The 19,301-nt window shown below is 37.0% G+C and overlaps 1 pseudogene; it reads left to right on the forward strand.

Moving 5' to 3' along the window:
• The first annotated feature begins 290 nt into the window (after positions 1-290).
• On the forward strand, positions 291-967 carry LOC125908788 (rRNA-processing protein FCF1 homolog; annotated as a pseudogene).
• Positions 968-19,301: the final 18,334 nt, after the last annotated feature.

Consider the following 19,301-nt stretch of genomic DNA (forward strand, 5'->3'; position numbering starts at 1 on the left):
GTCGGTTAAGCCTCCGACTTCAGCCAGGTCACGATCTCGCGGTCCGTGAGTTCGAGCCCCGCGTCAGGCTCTGGGCCGATGGCTCGGAGCCTGGAGCCTGTTTCCGATTCTGTGTCTCCCTCTCTCTCTGCCCCTCCCCTGTTCATGCTCTGTCTCTCTCTGTCCCAAAAATAAATAAAAAAACGTTGAAAAAAAAAATTTTTAAATCATTTGATAAGCTAATTCCCAATGGATGTTAATAACTAGTGGGAGTTTGGGAAGAAACAAGAGGGTGGCGTGAACAAGGGGAAGTAAAGAAAGCAAGAAAGTATGCTACCATGAAGCGAACGATTAGTCTCTGAGATCAGGGCCTTAAAGAGAAGGATAGATTGAAGCCAAGGAAGGAAGGAAGGAAGGAAGGAAGGAAGGAAGAAAGAAAGAAAGAAAGAAAGAAAGAAAGAAAAGATCCCAGGACACTCAAGGAAAGAGAAGTCCCCCCAACATCTTTCCTGCTTATTCTTCCAATATAACACACAGCTGGGCCTACCTTACTACATCCTGGTTGATACCAACTTTATCAACTTTTCCATTAAAGCCAAACTTGACTTAGTACAATCAATGATGGACTGTCTCTATGCCTAGTGTATCCCTTGTGTAACTGTGTAATGGCTGAAATTGAGAAATTGGGGCAAAAGTATCAAGTGGCTCTAAGGATTGCCAAAGATCCAAGATTTGCATGATTACCATGCACACACAAAGGAACCTATACAGACGACTGCTTAGTATAGACAGTAACTCACCACAAGTGTTACATGTGGCCACAGTTGACCTGGACCTTAAATGAAGGATCTGGAAGATCTCTGGAGTTCCCATCATGTACCTTTCTAACCACAGGTACAACATTGAATGGATGCCACATGATTATGGAGCCCCTTGGTTCTAATTCTGACACTCTAAAGATAAAGTTCCTCTGCCTTCCTTTACCAACTTTTTCGGTTTCCAGTAAATATAGCAATATGCTATAGCATGAATTATTCTCCTTACCCATTTGTTCTGTTATGAGCTGAGTATGGTGAAACATACTCACTTTTTTATGTTGTTTTGGAATTGATATTTTGTATCATTTTGAATTTTGTTGCATCTTTTTATAAATCAGATGATTGCACACACACACACACACAAAAACATAGCTAGTGGGAGTTTAATGAGCTATTACTTCCTTAATCACTCAGTGAAAGGAAATGCTTAGAGACCATACTTTAAAAACAGAAGAATGAAAACAGAATTTCTAGTGGGGTGGCAGGTAAGTAGAAAAGTTGGATTTTTACGTGTTCTGTTGCACAGGTAGATGTTTTCTAGAAAACTCTGCATGGTAACTCTTTTCCAAGTGTTTTCAAAAACCAATTTTGCACTGGCCATGAGAAACTTAAAAACTTTTCGGCTAAGAAATAAAGATCTCTAATCTGACAGAAACAAAAAGAAAGGGAAGCCAAAGAAAGTTGTTTCAGAAGCAATTCTAAGGCACTAAGATTTCTTGATAACTCAGAAAGGTCTTGGTATTCTTATGTAGAAAGGAGACAGTATATGAGAAAATCTGTTACTTGTCTTTGTGGGAACTAATAAGTGAAACAGGCCCACAAAATAGCCTGATTATAGGGTACCAAGAATAAGACTTGATGACACTAGTGATGTTGTGACGCCTTCCTTGCTGTGAGTATATGATGATTCATAAGAGAAAAATTATATTTGTGGCAAGGAGAAGATAGAAAAGGTGAATCGTGACCCAAAGGAAGCTTCATTTATACCATATACTCATTTACATGAATGAAGTCATTCTTCTAAAAGTTTAAGTTAGTCATAATTAATCTGTGACTATAGGATCTTTCTGTAAGACTCCAGTGAAATGGGAGTTAGCATAAATATCCATGATATTCAAGCATATTTTTAAAACCCACAATTTTGGCCTAAATTACTCAGATAAGACACTGGCTGCTCAGCTCTTTCTGCTGAGGAAGTGCATTAACTACCACCACAGAGTAGAAGCTGACATTATTGCTGGAGTTTCTTAAAGCATTTCTGAACATCTGATTACTCATAGTCTACAACTTACAAATTATATAAACCTTTTGAGAATTGAGAGTCAATGCTTTCTTTTCATTATATTAGAAAGTAATAGCATCGTCTCTGAAAGAAATTAGAGGCCCATGGCTAATATTTACTGTGGACCATCTTACTCAGCGAATCCTCAGTAAATGTCAATTGTATGCATAGTCTACTCATCAGAGAAAACAGGAGTCCTGAAAGGGAATTATGACCCAACAGAGATCTCTGTTGATATGCCTTTTCCAGAGCGAAAGACTCAGTGATTTCTCTAAGACTAGAATCTGTGTTTTCTGACTTTCAGGCAGTGCTCTTGCCATGTCCCATACTTCTACCCTAGGAAGCTGGGTTCAGTGTAAATATTTTGACATCCAGGTTAGATCTGCCACTTCCCAGCAATGTGATCATGGAAAAAAGGTTAAGCCCCTTTGACACTCTAATTTCCTCATCTGTGAAATGAAAATATTACAGGTACCTCATATGATAGCTGTGTGTGTGTGTGTGTGTGTGTGTGTGTGTGTGTGTCTCAACATTTCAATGGCTTTCAAGGACAAATATTTATTTCTTACTCTCCTCACTGAGCTGAGACTCTGTGTTATTCTGGAAGTTCACGGACAGGAGTTAAAAGGGCAACTGGACACCCATAAAGCCTCTTAAAACTTGAGCTCACTGAATGCTCTCATTTCCACCCATATTCTAATAACCAAAACAAGTCATGTAACCAACCCCAAAGTTAATAGGAGAGAATATGCCACCTATCAAGAAGAAGAAAATAGTTAGGAATGATAAACCAATTAGCAGAGCATATAAAACATCAAATAAAATCAGCGTGTCCAAAATAGTGATTCTGTCCCCTACTCCCTCTCTAAGTCTGGATTCTCAAGTTTACAGATTCACAAAATTGGTTGATTCATAAAATGGTTGGCTAATAATCATCCTCATACAAGCAGTATAAACAACAATACAGAATTTAGTCTGCAAATATAAATGATTTTCTTTTGGATACTTAAGTCACATATTTTCTATATCACATGTATTTTATCACATGTATTTTATATTGTATTTTTTAATACAATTTTTCATTTTAAATGATTTCTAAGGCTTTAGGTGTGCTGTCCAATGATGATTCTCAATATATAAGTTTTAGTAAAAGTTTGAAAGCACAACCATCTCCAGTAAAGGCTTCTCAACTATATTAAGATGCACTTTAATAACAAAGTAAGAATCTCCAAAATAACAATTGTCATGACTTGCATGGGTACAGGAAAATATTATAATATCAACCTACATGAATAGATAATGCAGATTGAAATAATTTGAGGGGTAGTTTTGTAGTGGTCACAATTATAAAAAATCTCCAAAAAGCAACTGCAAAAGGAAAGGATATCTCACAAGAATATATTTATTACCACACAATACTAATTTTTACTACCAGCATCTTGTGTCAGAACCCCTAGGACTACCAGGGAAAATGAAGAAACTATGATTAAGAAATAAGCATTTCCACTATCATCCAAAATTTCCATTTGCATGAAGGTGACTCTGAATAAATTATATTCATCTTTGTACAGAATTCTTGACTATATATCACAATGAAATATTAAGTTGTATACTCACAAAATGCCTAGTTAAGAAGAATATTCTCTCAGGTTGATTTCAGTGATGAATTTAGAGTTAGTGTCTCTCTGTGAGAGTCTATATTATATATGACAGCTTCATTTATAAAATGCTTCAGTATTAAAGTGACCCTGAAACAATAAAAGATGGACATGAAGTGCATAAAAAGGTCTGATTAGAATGCATTTATTTATGTCCCATTCGTCAAAAGAGATTAGTTATTCTCTAGATTAGTGCTATGCCACCATTACTGCCCTGTATGGAAAAGACTTTCACAGTGGTTTTCCATTTTCATCTATCTTCTGAATTAAATTAAATTAATTTTTAGTGTACAACAGAAGAAAAAAATTCCCAGGGGAATCAGTTTCTTCCTGAGCACTGCTCTCCAAAACCACCCCTCAGATCCCAAGGCTTTATGTGTTCACTCTCCTTTGATATCAAGAGCACATTGATTTCAAGTAAAAAAACATTGTAGGGGAAAATCCTTAGGCAGGGTGCATTACATAATTTATTTAAAGAAACAGAATGTTTAGAGGAATTTATAGGAATAGGCTTAAGTGCAAGAAAACAGGCAACCAAAATATTTGTATCATTTTCAGCAAGTCAATGTAAATCTCTTGCCCAGCCCTCCAAAATTTTTCTCACATGGTTTTTGACATTTAAACTTCTACACAAGAGAGCAATGTCTTTCAACCCATAGTTAGTGATAATGCTTAAAATGTATATAAACTTGAGAATTATAGCACATTACAGTCCCAACAAATATACAAGTAATTAAAACCAGCCTTTTCCTGAAAGCATGTTTTAACTGAGGAAAAGAGCAAGCAAGTTCTGGACACATTAGGTAAAGAAAAACAGGAAGAGAATCCATGCAATGGAGATAGAAGTCCAGAAAAAGCAAGCTTGGTGCATCAAACAAGCTTCACTTATCTCAAGATGTTCCCTAGAGTTGCAATGAGTGGGTGCCTTCCACTGCATGATCTAGCCTCTGATCATAGTGGTGTAGCCAGCTGCAATCCAAATCAAACTTAATACTATTTTGGTGGAAAGGGGATTTAAGTTGTGGGTATGAGTGTTACTGGAGCCATTACTAAAAAAAAAAATAGTCTCCTCATTATATATACTAATCAAAAATGGGTAAATAGACTATTCAAGTATCAGCAAATGTCAAATGCAGAGCTTTCCTGAAAAAGAGACGATATAGAAAGGACATAACAACTTAATGCAAGGACTAAAGTAAGTCCACCAGTGATAGTGAGGCACATTTGGTTTCCATATAAGAAAGAATTTCCTAAAAATTAGAACTGCCAAAAATGAAGAACTCTGAAGTGATGAACTCCTTACTCAAATGTGCAGGTAAGGGTGATGTGAAAAGGTTACCTGATTAAGAGACATGGAAGGAGTTTGTACCAAAAACTGAAACTAAACTTAATGCTAAATACCTTTAATTTCTGAGGCCACAAAGAGAGTTTATGAGACATTAGTATAATAACCCATAAAATAAAGGGTTTTTTGGAAAATGACTATAAAAATGAAAGAAATTAAATGTTACAAATGAATCTAGAGGCCAGAAAAGACATGAACAAAGGCAAGACAACACTGGTATTGGCAAGGAAGAGCAGGTAAACAGGACACATGGGAATAAGATATTAGGTAGGATTAAGAAGAGCTAGGATGAAAAAACTGATGCTACTTACCAGGGTGGAGTGCACGTGGAATGAAGACATAGGGATATGCAAATTAGGAGAATGAGAAATCAGCCTGAAATGGAGTTTCCCAAAATAGGTGCAGGGTTTAATATGTATTTCATGGGTTAAAAAAAGGAGTCCTATGGTCAAATATTAAATGTTTGCAAATACTTAAATACCATTAAACAGTCTCATAGAGCCTTAACTATTCATCACAATTGTAAGTCTCCAAGAGAGGGAAATAATATGCAATGTCCCCATTAAATCAGTTTTTTATAGAAATCTTCAGGAACTATTACTTTTAAGAACATACAATAAGGGAAGCCTGGGTGGTTCAGTTGGTTAAGTGTCCAACCCTTGCTTTCAGCTCAGGTCATGATCTCACAGTTTGTAGGATTGAGCCCTGCATCAGGCTGTGCTGACAGCTCGGAGCCTGCAGCCTGCTTTGGATTCTGTGTCTCTCTCTCTTTCTGCCCCTCCCTTGCTCACACTTTATGTCTCTCTCTCAAAAATAAATAAACATTAAAAAAAATTTTTTTAAAGAAAGAATATACAATAAAAAATAAATATTGGATTTCGTATTAGAAATACTGGACTTAGTATCTGATCATGAGTGAAAACTTGGACTTAGAACACAGGCTTGTACTCAAAGCCTAGTCATAATGAACCGTGCTAATTGACAGACTAGAAACAAGAATCTCAAGCCAATTTGGGGAGGAAGGACAGTAAAGTTAATCTCAAAAATTGTCCTAATGCTTTAAGTCCTGTTTAAGAGCCCTACCTTGTACCAGATTCTGTATTCTAAATTGCTGGCCATGAAAATAGAATTTGGATAGTTATTTCATAAGTAAAATAAGAAATATGAGATGGGAATATTTCAGAGAGCTTGGTCTCACTATTCAAAGAAAATAATCACTATAGCTACCATGTGTCAAATATGACCAATTGCCAGATAATTCAATCCTCACCACAATTCCCTTGTTATGGTGAGGAAATCAGAGATGAGACAAAATAGGGCCACCTGGGTGGCTCAGTCGGTTGAGTGTCCAACTCTTGATCTCATGGTTCATGAAGCTGGAGCCCCCACTGGGCTCTGTGTGGTCAGTGCAGAGTCTGCTTGGGATTCTCTCTCTCCTTTTCCCTCTGCCCCTCCCCTGCTCACTCACTCCTTGTTCTCTCTCTCTCTCTCAAAATAAATACACATTTAAAAAAAAAGAGATGAGACAAAATAAGTTACACTTCCAAGATCTCTTTGCTAGTAAGTTGTAGATTCAGGATTCAAGGTCTGCCTAACTCCAGAGCTTACACTCTTAAATGGTGGGTGGTGCTGCTATTTAGTGATTAAGGAACATTAAGAACCACTAATTCACAGTATGATAAGACAATAACAATTTTACATATGAATTTGTAACAAAATATATAGTGTATGACCAGACCTTGCTTAAAACCCGTCTCTTCCCATTATACTCAAAACCCATGACATGCATTAGAATGCTCTAGATTACAAGGACCTAAGTGATCTAGTCCCTGCCTGCCAGACCAATTTTATCACTTCTCTCTCTCTCTCTCTCTCTCTCTCTCTCTCTCACTCACTCATAGTGCTCCAGCCACAAAATTTCTGACATTCTCTACATCATGCTATGCTCCCCCTTGTCTTGGGATCTTTGCACTCGCCATTCTCAGTACCTAGAACAGTTTCCAACCACCACCCTCCCACCCCTTCACATCTTATCTCTCAAGTCTCAGCTTAAATGTCACTTTTTCAAAGAGTTTATCTTTTTCCACTGTGTCTACAATAGCTAACTCACCCCTCTCCTCTTGTACCAATCAGCCCAGCTATTATTATAGCAGTATATTGCTTTGATTATATTAACCACAAACTGTGGTCTTTATTTACTTGTTTATTTTCCTTCTGCCTCACCAAACTGTAATCTCCCTGAAGGCAGGAGATCTGTCTTGTTTACCCAGACTAGTTGAAGGCTTGGTTCCTAGTGACCACTCAATAAATAAAATAAATGCCCAATAGGTATTATGCATTGAGGTCTGAAGAACAGAAGAGAAATCTGGGATTATTTATATATTTGCGAGTAATGGGCTGAAAGATGGTATGTGAAGCTATGGATGTGGATGGGTTTATGCATGGAGAATGTGCAGAGCAATAAGAGGAAAGAGACTAAGTTAAAACCTTGACATAGTAACCATCATCCAAGATGGTCCACAATGATTCTTCCCATTTATCTGGCCCTTGGGTGGTTCCCTCCCAAAATGAATAGGACTGACCTGTGTGACTACCAAGATAATAATATATTGCTATCAAGTGCTGTAGAGTTTGAGTTGCAATTCTAGGTCATAAAAGACTCCTCCTTGCTCTCTCAGAGAGTCAAATGCCATGTCAAAAGGACATTGAAGTAGCCCTCTGGAGAAATCAGTATGGCAAGAAACTGACATTTCCTAATAGCCAGCACCAACTTGCAGCACCTTGAGTGAACCAGTAGAAGCAAACCTTCCAGCTGCAGTAGAACTTTCAGATGACTGCAGCCGTGGCTGACATCTTACTTACAATCTCATAAAAGACTCAAGCCAGAAATACTCAACTAAGCCACTCCTAAATTTCTGATCCATAGAAACTGAATGAAATAATAAATATTTGTTGTTGTTTTAAACATGAAGTTTTGGGATAGTTTGTAACCCAGCAATAGAAAACCAATACACTCAAGGACAACAATACATTCTTAATTAAGATTTGTCCAATAAGAATACTACAAACTCATCTTATGAATTTTATAAAACAGTATGCCATAGTTCATCTCTTCAGGCATTTTCTTAGAATACATTTTTCATCACACATATTCTGGCTTGCATTCTTAAATCAAAAACCAGACAGCCCATCTCTATCAAAGAGCTGGACATAAGAAGTACAATATATCAAGTAACAACCTTTTAATGAAAGGCATTTAATACTACAGAAACTGTTGTGGAAGTAGGAAAGTATCTTATGCAATTCCATGACCAAACTTTTACCTTTCAAAAATTGATTAGTGTGGGTTGCTTCTCAGAAAAAAGGAATAAGAACATTTGTTGGGTGTCTGCTAAGTGTCAGGCTCTGAACTATAAGCTTTAACATCTATTATCTCTTTTAAAAAACGCTATGAGGTCAGGGCCCCTGTGTGGGTCAGTTAGTTAATCATCTGCCTTTGGCTCAGATCATGATTTGGTGGCTTGTGAGTTCAAGCCCCGCGTTGGGCTCTGTGCTGACAGCTCAGAGCCTGGAGTCTGTTTCAGATTCTGTCTCCCTCTCTTTCTACCCCTCCTCAGCTTGTGCACTGTCTCTCTTTGTCTCTCTCTCAAAAATAAACAAACACTGAAAAAAAAATTTTAATAAAAAACCCTGTGAGGTCGATATTATGGGCCTCATTTTTGCTTGCCCATCAGAGCTTCCTCATCTCAGCATCTGGGTCCTTTTTTGCTTGTGGCTTTAAATTTATGTTGGATAATTGTCATCAATTGGAGAACATCCGGTACCTTCAACCCCTGTTTGGAATGAAATACTCTCTACAGAAACAAAACAAAACAAAAAAAAAAAAAACAAAAACAAAAAAAAAAAAAAAAAAAAAAAACAACAAAAAAAACAAAAATATATATATATATATATATATATATTTATTTATTTATTTATTTATGTGATGAAGGGAGGAGTCTTTTGGGGGGGCAATAAACATTTGGATTTTCAAATGGAGCAACTAAAGTTTAGAATCACAAGTAGTATTATATTAGACCTGAAGAACCTGAGAGAACATTTATCTAAGCCCTCTCATATTGCAGATGAGGAAATGGGATTCATTAGCACAGAATAATCTGTCAAGTGGCCCATTGTGAATTAGTAGCTGAAGCAGAACTAGAAATAGCAACATTGCCTTGATTAAAATTGCAACGGTGCTTGGCATCTAGTAGATGCTCAGTAAATTAAATGAGGCTGTGATGCATCATCCTAGAACAATTACAGTTCCTCTAATATTTAGTGAGAACTGGGAGCTTCCCCCCAAAATCTGGTATGTTCACTTTCTTCCTTTGCAAGCCAGTAGCATCAAAGGTTGAGATTTAAAGTAGCACCTAGACTTTGCTGCACCAAAGAGAAGGGAACTGGGAATGCTGTCATTTTCTTAGACCATGTAAAAAGCCACCTCAAAATTTAGTAGCTCAAATCACTCATTTTGCTTACAAATTTGTAATTTGGGCAGGAATCAACACAAATAGCTAGTCGGTGTTCCATACAACATCATCAAAGGCAGCTTAGCTGAGGACTAGAAGATCCATTTTCAGGATGGTTCACTCATGGCTAGTAAGCTGGAACTAGCTATAATCTAGAAGTTCAGCTAGAGGTGTGTGCACTGGATGCTCCATCATGCTGCTGCACTGGCTACTTAGGATTCCTCATGGCATGGTGGCTGGCTTCCAAGAGCATGCATCCCAAGAGACAGGAAGTGGAAGCTGCCATATTCTTAAAGCCTGGGCCAAAGACCAGCACAGAGTGATTTTCACTACATTCTATTGGTCAAGCAATCACAGAGCCCTGATTCCAGAAAGACAATGAAGATGCCATCTCTCTCCCTTTTTTTTCAGTTTAAATTTATTTGAGAAACAGTGTGTGAGCAGAGGAAGGGAAGAGTGTGTGAGAGAGGAAGGGAATCCCAAGCAGGCTCCGCATTGTCAGCACAGAGCCCAATGCATGGCTCAAACTCATGAACCACAAGATCATAACCTGAGCTGAAATCAAGAGGCAGATGCTTAACTGACTGAGCCACCCAGGCAACCTGAAGATGTCATGTCTTAATGAAGGTGTATCAGAAAATTGGTTGGCCATGTTTTAAAGCCATCAAAGAGACTATCCTTTTAGTGTAAATGTAAATATGATTCCATTTTGCTGATGTGACAAAGAATTGAGCATTACTGGAGATAAGTCATAGATATCAAAATTATAATCTTTTCAAAGGTATTAATCCCTTCACAATATAGTAATCAAAAAAGGATAATAACAAGCTCTCATGGGAAATTGAAAGCCTTATTTATAGTTATAAAGGCAGAGTATACTTATAATTTGTCTTAATAAATGCTTGTTAATAGTGAGTTATGTATATAATGCCCTAACAGGTGAAAAGTATAATTATTATGTGCTTAAATAATTTTGCACCATGAAGCCTTTTCAGGTTCCTGGACAACTGTCCATGCCTGAATTGAAGAAGCCTCCAATTAATTAATTTTGCTGAACATGCCAGTAAAATATCAAACCCTATTTTTGAAAATGCTAGTTTTATGGGTTTTTAATTTTTGCAAAAGAAACAATACCTATTGGATACTATAGGATTTCAGAACTTCTTTGCAAATAAACCATGTTTTCACAGTACATGCTTAAGTCAATATATAACATATTCAGTCAGTTCTCCCAGTAACAGTCCTATTCAGGAATTAAATTGTATCCAAAGGAAGAGTTTTTCTAATAATATTTAGGAATAGAATTGAATTGTCTTTATTGCTGTACCAAACAAGAAATTTTCAAATGTAACTCAGGTAGTGTGAGTAAAGATCTTAAAACTAGTTCTGTTTGTGAGGAGGAGCTGGTCGGCACCTTATTTAGACCACAGGCACAGTAACAAATTGGGATTTTCCCACAGGGGCTCTAGGATTTAAATTAAATGACTTTCTATTAGGCAACTGATACCACAAAAAGCAATAACTTCCTCAAGTCAGCCACTTATAGAAAGATTGGTTAAATAAGATGAGATTTGTCCTAGCTAAAAATGGGGCCTACAGCTGAGAGGTTGGTTTCTCAGGGACCAGGAGAGAGAAAGCTCTATTATCCAGTTAAGCATTCTTACTGCCAGAAAATGAAGTGAGTATAAAACAAGAGTCACAGCCAGCCAGCCAGTGGGCCTTATGTGTGTACGTGTATTTTACGCTCACAGTGACTTAAAAGGCAATATTAGTTTTAATATCATCTGCTTCACTCATTTATATTTGTTACACACACCTCCTTCAGAAATCTAAATATCTGGCTTAGAGAATTACCTGGATTAATATAAATTTATTATCAAGGATTTATAAAAGAGTATATTTGGTGTAAACCTTTTTTAAGCCAGCTGAAAGATGACACCCTATGCCCTAAATCAGAACCTATATGAAGCAGACTCCAAATGAATACAGTCATTAGAAGCATGGCCTCGACCATTCTGTAAGACAATAGTCTCCACACTTGACCTTTTCTTAACGTACTAACACCTTCTCTGTTTTGTTTCTTGTCATCCTTTACTCACTATGGTTTAGGAGATGTTTGTGAAATGCTTGAGAGTGGCCCTGAAATAGAAAGCAAAAATTTAAAACCCAAAAATGACTATAGACTCCAAATTGTAAATACATATACAAAAAAGTTTGTATAAGCTTGGTAAGAGAAAAGAGGGAAGAGGAAGCATTCAGAAAGCAGATAACCACTCTAATAACAAGATGGAGCCCAATGATGTCAGTTACCCAGAAATTTTCAAAACAACTGGACTAGGCTTCAAACAGCCCTGCTATTAGATTATGATTATCTCCTCAGTACAATTTGCCAAAATAGAAAAACATGCTCATGGTTTGAGTCACTGATGTTATATAAAACATTTCCCTTCATTTGCTAATGTCAAAATATTCTGTCACTTATTAAAATATAAATTAAGAGCCAATTTTTTAGCATGCCCTCACCAAGATTTAGAGAATTACAGCAGTTGTAAAGGAATTGAGAAACATGCATTGACTGTAGATTTCTCCAAAATCCATCCATAAGACAGTGAAGGGTTCTCTTTTAATAAATTCCCCCTGAAAACCACATACTGTGCTCACTGAAGCAAGAAATAAAAAGAAATGATTGAGCAATATTAAAAGGTGGGAAGTCAGACCCTTTTCTCTATAGTATTTTAATGTTGAAATAAAAAGCACTGGGTAACCCTTGGCTCCTCCAGCTGAGACATCAGTGTGCAGCCCCTCATCGTGCTGCCAGGGCAAAGAGTCACTGGAGAATCCATTCTCTCTCCATATTAAGACAAATTTTAAAGGCAAAAATTCCAACTAGACTTTCCAGTATCACATTTTCTGTGTATTCTGCTTGTCTACTAAAAAGGTTAGAGAAGCCGATTTCATTTCAGACTTGGACTAATATTACTACTGTCTCAATGCATTCAAATTGGATGGGAGAGGGTTATTTTCAACAAAATGTTATTTTGCTACAATCCAATGATACTCAAATATTTTAAGAGTCTAGGTTGGACTTTGAAATTAAAAAATTGTATTACAAAATAATAGATTATCTGTAATTGCTTGACTTACAGAAATATTTCCACAAATCCCCCCTCACTAGGCATATTAAATGTCCCCACCTTTTCAGTATAAAGTATATAAGATGTTTACAAATAAGCCCTTAACCATCACCCATTGTATGTATTAAGCATATCCAGTATCCACAATAAGGAGAATATTCCCTTATACTTTGTGTTAAAAATTCTTCTAATTGAAAAATTATTTTCCTGCCTCTTTCTGCCTCCATCACCACCACTAGTGGGTCAAGAAAGAGGACCTATGGTCAACTGCATCCCCTAAATTTTATATATTTTATATTTAGGGGATTTATACAACTTGATAGCAACAGATATATACATGCTCAATATATCTAGCACTAACATATTCTTTTTGTTCACCTCATCTACACTTTGTTTCTATATAAAGCAAATTATTCCCCCCACCCCCACCCCAAGCATAATTAAAAACTCTCACCTATGGAGACTTCCACAAGATGGCAGCATAGGAAGATCCTGAATTCAGTTCCTTTCTATAGACATACCAAATTGCATTACATATCATTACATATGGATCATTTCCTCCAGAAAAAAGACCTGAAAACTAGATGAACTTCCCTCCACAATAAAGGATTTCTTAAAAACACATCAAGACATGTAGGAGAGGCAGAAACATGATTTCACCAAAACCCTGTCCCTGGCATGTTGACACAACAGGGAGGGATCTCATTAGTCTGGCACTTCTGGAAAAGCAAGGGATTGGTGCCCCACATCAGTCACCTAACCCCTAAGATCTGCACCAGAGAAATGACCCCCTAAAATGCCTGGCTTAGAAAGCCAATGTGGTGGACTTCCAGGTGATCCAGCATGCTACAGGAAACTGAGATTCCCCTTTTAAAGGTCTCATGTACGGTCTCACTTGTCCAGAGACCCAGCTAAAAAAACAGCATTCAAAAGTGCCTAGACCATATGTGAAGGTAATTTATTTGCTAATCTACAAACATCTACCGAAGGAGCCTGGGACAGGTGAAACTCTCCCCAGAGACAGAGGCAATGGCAGATGCCATTTTCTTACTTCCACCCACCTTGCTAGCACAGATGGGTAAGCTTAAATACAGCACCTTTCTGTCCCCTTGCTAAGACAAACAGGGTGAGCAGTCATGGCACAGTCCCATTGCCTTGATGAAGCCAGATACTACAGGCCATTACAGCACTTCCTCACTCCCTGTATGGGGTTGGCAAGTAGGCATTCTCCTGCTCCTAAAACTGGCACACACACACACAGACAACACACTGTCCTGCTGCATTCCTAACACCCACCATAAGTGCAGTCAAAACTTTCCCACTGCCTTTCTAAAACTAGTCAGTGTGCCCCTCCCCCAACACTGTCCAGCTGCCTTGCTGAAGTCAGCAGGTATACACAATCCACACAGGGGATGCCCCTTGATCATCTGGTGTCCAAGGAGGCTGGCATTCCTTGGGAGTAACAATCAGAAAAACAGTTCTTCACAGGCCACCACCCCAAGGACACTGCACAGAAAGTAGACTGAAATATAACCCCAGTCTTTCTGTGAAAAAGGCTGGAGTTTCTTAGCCTGGAGTTTCAGCGTAAGGGACAGAGTTCAGATTTCCCACATGTCTAGAGGCTAAGGAGGTGTTCCCAGGAACATAAGCAGGGAGACCTCATCCTTGCACACTCCCTTGGCCTCACTACAAGATAACAAGATCTCATAGAAAGGAGTTTATACACTTATCTGGTGTCCTGAGTTTCACAACCACAGCCCAGGAGTCACCTCCAGACCTCCAGGTCTAGAGGCCAACAAGGATTAGGATTATGGCCCTACAGGAGTGTTTATATTTACATACTTTAAAAGCTGCTGCCAGGGGCACCTGAGTGGCTCAGTCAGTTAAGCATCTGACTTTGGCTCAGGTCAGGATCTCATAGTTTGTGAGTTTAAGTCCCGCATCAGGCTCTGCGCTGACAGCTCAGATTCTGTGTCTTCCTCTTTCTCCTGCCCCTCCTCTGCTCACGCTCTGTCTCTCTCTCTCTCTCGAAAAGAAATAAACATTAAAAAAAAAAGCTGCTGCCTGAGGGTCTGGCTCTAATCAGCCTGAAACTAGGTGCTAAATGAGATTCCTCCCCTTGGATCACTGACAAGTCTTGGCACATATTAAGAACATGAACATATCAAGAATAAATCAGCAAGTATAGACAATCAAAAAGATTTGACTGAGCAAGGGCAAGGTTGAATAAAAAGGATCATCACCTATACAAGTCCACTCCTTCAAGAATGAGAGCAATAGCTAGCTATTTGCCTAATGCACAGAAACACACACAGAGTTAAACAAGATGAGGAAACAGGGAAATATGTTCCAAATAGAAAAACAAAACAAATTCTCAGGAAAAGACCTTAATGATACAGAGACGAATAATCAACCTTATAAATAATTCAAAGTAATTATCATAAAGATGTTCAATGAACTCAGGAGAAGAATGGGTGAACACAGTAAGAACTTCAACAAAGAGACAGAAAACATAAGTACCAAACAGAAGTCACAGAGCTGAGGAATATAATAACTGAACATAAAAATACACTAAAGAAGTCCAACAGCAGACTGGTTGAAGCATAAGAATGGATCAGCAAGCTGGAAGACTAAACAGTGGAACTGACCCAGAGAGAGAGAGAGAGAGAGAGAAAGAAAGAAAGAAAGAAAGGTAGGAAGGAAGGAATGGGGAGAGGTAGAAAAAGGAAGAAAGAAAGAGAGAAAGAGGAAATAAAGAAAGAAAGAAATGAATGGGGAGAGGTAGAGAGAGAAAGAGAAAGAAGGAAAGAGAGAGAGGAAAGAAAGAAAGAGTAATGAGAAAGAGAGGAAGAAAGAAAGAAAGAAAGAAAGAAAGAAAGAAAGAAAGAAAAAAGGAGGGAGAGAGAGAGAAAGAGGAAGGAAGAGAAAAAAAATAATGAAGATAAGGGACCTACAGGACAACAAGTTAAATAACATTCACATTCTGTGGGTCCCAGAAGAAGAAAAGAGAAAGGGGCAGAAAACTTATTTGAAGAAATAACAGCTGAAAACTTCCCTAACCTAAAAAAGAAAACAGGCATCCAGGTCCAAGAAACCCAGAAAGTTCCAAATAAGATAACCCTCCCCCCAAAAAGCCACACCAAAACACTTATAATTAAAATGTCCAAAAGTTAAAGAGATAATCTTAAAAGCATCTAGAGAAAAACAACATTTTACATACAAAGGGGGAACTCCAAAAGGCTATCTGTAGATTTCTCAGCAGAAACTTCACAGGCCAAAAGAGAGTGTCATGACATATTTAAAGTGCTGAAAGGAAAACACTTTCAGCTAAAAATACTCTACCTGGCAAAGTTATGATTCCATTTTTGAAGGATAAATTGTTTTCCAGACAAGCAAACACTAAGAAAGCTCATCACTACTAAACTTGTCTTATAAGAAATGTTAATGGGACTTCTTTAAGCTGAAAAGAAATGGAACCAATTGATAATAACAAAACATACAAAAGTAAAAATCCCACTGGAAAAAATAAGAATATAGTAAAGGTAGTGGAGTAATCATTCATTCAGCTACTATGAAGGTCAAAAGACAAAATTAGTAAAAATAACTAGTTAAGAAATAATTAGCTAATAAACATATAAGATAAAAAGATGTAAAACATGACATCAAAAACACAAAATATCAGAGCAGCACAGTAAATATGTAGTTTTGGAATGTGTTCAAATTTAAGTTGTTATCAACTTAAAATAGACTGTTATGGCTACAGAATGATATATGTGAACCTTAAAGTAAATATAAAGTAAAAACATAGTAAATTTACAAAAGAAAATGAGAAAGGAATATAAACATAACACTAAAGTCACCAAACCACAAGGCAAAAGAAAAAAAAAAGAAAGGAATCACAGAAAAGCCAGAAAACAATCAACAAAATGGTAGTAAGCACATACCAATCAATAATTACTTTAAATGTAAATGGACTAGATTCTCAGAAAGAAAGAAAGAAAGAAAGAAAGAAAGAAAGAAAGAAAGAAAGAATAGTGGCTGAACAGATTTAAAAAACATGAGATATAATTTTTTGCAGCACATACCCCTTCAATTCAGTATTTTTGTATCCTTTGGATAAACATCTGGTAGTGCAATTGCTAGGTCGTAGGGTGATTCTATTTCTAACTTTTTGAGGAAACTCCATGCTGTTTTCCAGAGTGGCTGTACCAGTTTGCATTACCACCAGCAGTGTAAGAGGATTCCCCTTTCTCCACATCCTCACCAACATCTATTGTTTCCTGTGTTGTTAATTTTAGCCATTCTGACAGGTGTGAGGTGGTATCTCATCATGGTTTTGATTTGTTTCTCCTGATGTTGGCCATCTGGATGTTAGGGCAAATACTAACAGAACTAAAGGAAGACATTGACAGCAATACAATAATAGTAGGGGACTTTAACAGCCCACATACATCAATGGACAGATCAGCCAGACAGACAATCAATATGGAAACACTGGCATTAACAATACCTTAGACCAGATGGACCTAATAGATACATACAGAACATTTCATCCAAAAGCAGTAGAATACATATTCTCCTCAAGTGTACACAGAATATTCTCCAAGATCAATCAGCCATAAAAAAGAATAGAATCTTGCCATTTGTGACCACACCAATTGACTTCATGGGTACTACAAAAAGTGAAATAAGTCAGACAGAAAAAGATAAATACTGCATGATTTTACTTACATATGGTATCTAAAACACAAAACAAAACAAATCAAAACCCATACTCAGATACATAGAACAGATGGGTGACTGCCAGAAGAGTGGGGATGGGGGTTGCGGGGGGAGGAAACTGGTGACAGAGATCAACAAGTAGAAACTTCCACTTATAAAATAAATAAGTCATGGAGATGTAATGTATGACATGAGGAATACAGTTCAATAATATTGTATTAACTTTGTATGGTAACAGATGGTAACTTATTGTGGTGATCACTTCACAATGTATGCCAATGTCAAATCACTATGTTGTATACCTGAAATTATAGAATACTGCAAATCAATTATACCTCAATAACAATTTTATTTTTTTAATTAGGAAAAAAAAATCTAAAAAAAGAAAGCTATCACCCATCATAAATTCTACAAGTGCTTATGCATACTTTCTTTCAGGTGTCTTTATACAAAGACTTTTCTAATCACAACACAAGTTATTTTTAAACTGTCTTATTCCTCAGACAAAGAGTATGATTCTTTAGAAATGTAATGCACATAATACCCACAAACAGTGGGAAGACATAATTTAAAATAAAAAGATTCTTTTTTCAACCCTTGCAACAGAATTTTCAGAGTTCAAGAGCTAGAGTTGCCATTGAATAACAGAGAGGAGTCTACAGGTATATATAAGAAAAGTAAGATAAGATGGACAGTTTTATTTCTGTGGACCTTAAATATAGTTCCTAGCAACTCTTAGAACTGTCTGCCTGGGTCAGACATTCTGCCATGGTCAGGATGCTCTAAAATCCTCACAGGTTTTCCTTTTCTTTCCTTGCTTTCAATCTGAGAATATTTCTCCTTTCATTTACTGTTATAGTATCTTGTGCTATTGAAATATTTCATACAGCATGTTCTTTCTTTGTTCAACTGGGTTCCTTTTAATATCTGAAAAAGTGGTAGCCTCATTTTATTTATTATATGAAGACATACTGGAGATTCAGACTTCCTGAATTACAGTCCCAGTTCCAACACTGATTAATTATATGACCTTCGGCAAGTCAACCAAACTCTTTGTACCTCAGTTTCCTCGTAATGAAAATAATAAGAGAACACAGCCAAAAGAATTGCTGAAAAGATTCCATTTTAAAAGTTAGGCAAGCACTTACTAGGATACATTGCAATAAGTAAATGCTCAGTAAGTATTTACAAATAATTTGAAATCATTTTTTAAAAACAGGCAATTTTTTTGGCTGATATTATTTTTTCTTAGTTATATTGCTCATACATTCTTTATAAACTTATATCCTTTAGATTTCTGCTAAGTTTTCTTTAATTTTTATCATCATTCAGTTTACCTGCATTGCTTTAATAATTTAATTACTTAAAATCTTGTCACTTACTTTTAATTTCAGCTTGAAACTGTAGCTCTCATATTTGCAACAAGAAGAAAGCTGGATCGACAGCAAATTAATGACATTTTGTGAACTGTTCAGAGAACTACATCACAGGACAGCCAACCTGAAATCTGGAGAGATGTGGGGTGGCCATGTAAAAAATAAGGAGGATGTGGTAGATACAGGAATCCTGGAAGAAACCAACCCTTCTACTGAACTACTTTACAATAGTAAATGCTTCAAATATAGTCTTGGTCCTTTGCTCCTTTCCTGTGCACACTCTGGCTTCTCTTCTCCATGGCACTGTAAAAAGGAAATGAGAGAATCATTAAGATGCTGGATGAGGGCAGCAGAACCACTAACAATACAGGTTTGCTCCCTCCCAAGCAGACCTAATACTTAAACTCAGGTATTGTCAATCTAGAATCTGGAAATTATTTTCATGGTAAAACAGCAAATAGAAGAACCAAATGCAA

Source organism: Panthera uncia (assembly GCF_023721935.1).
Source record: "Panthera uncia isolate 11264 chromosome B3 unlocalized genomic scaffold, Puncia_PCG_1.0 HiC_scaffold_1, whole genome shotgun sequence".
Taxonomy (NCBI): domain Eukaryota; kingdom Metazoa; phylum Chordata; class Mammalia; order Carnivora; family Felidae; genus Panthera; species Panthera uncia.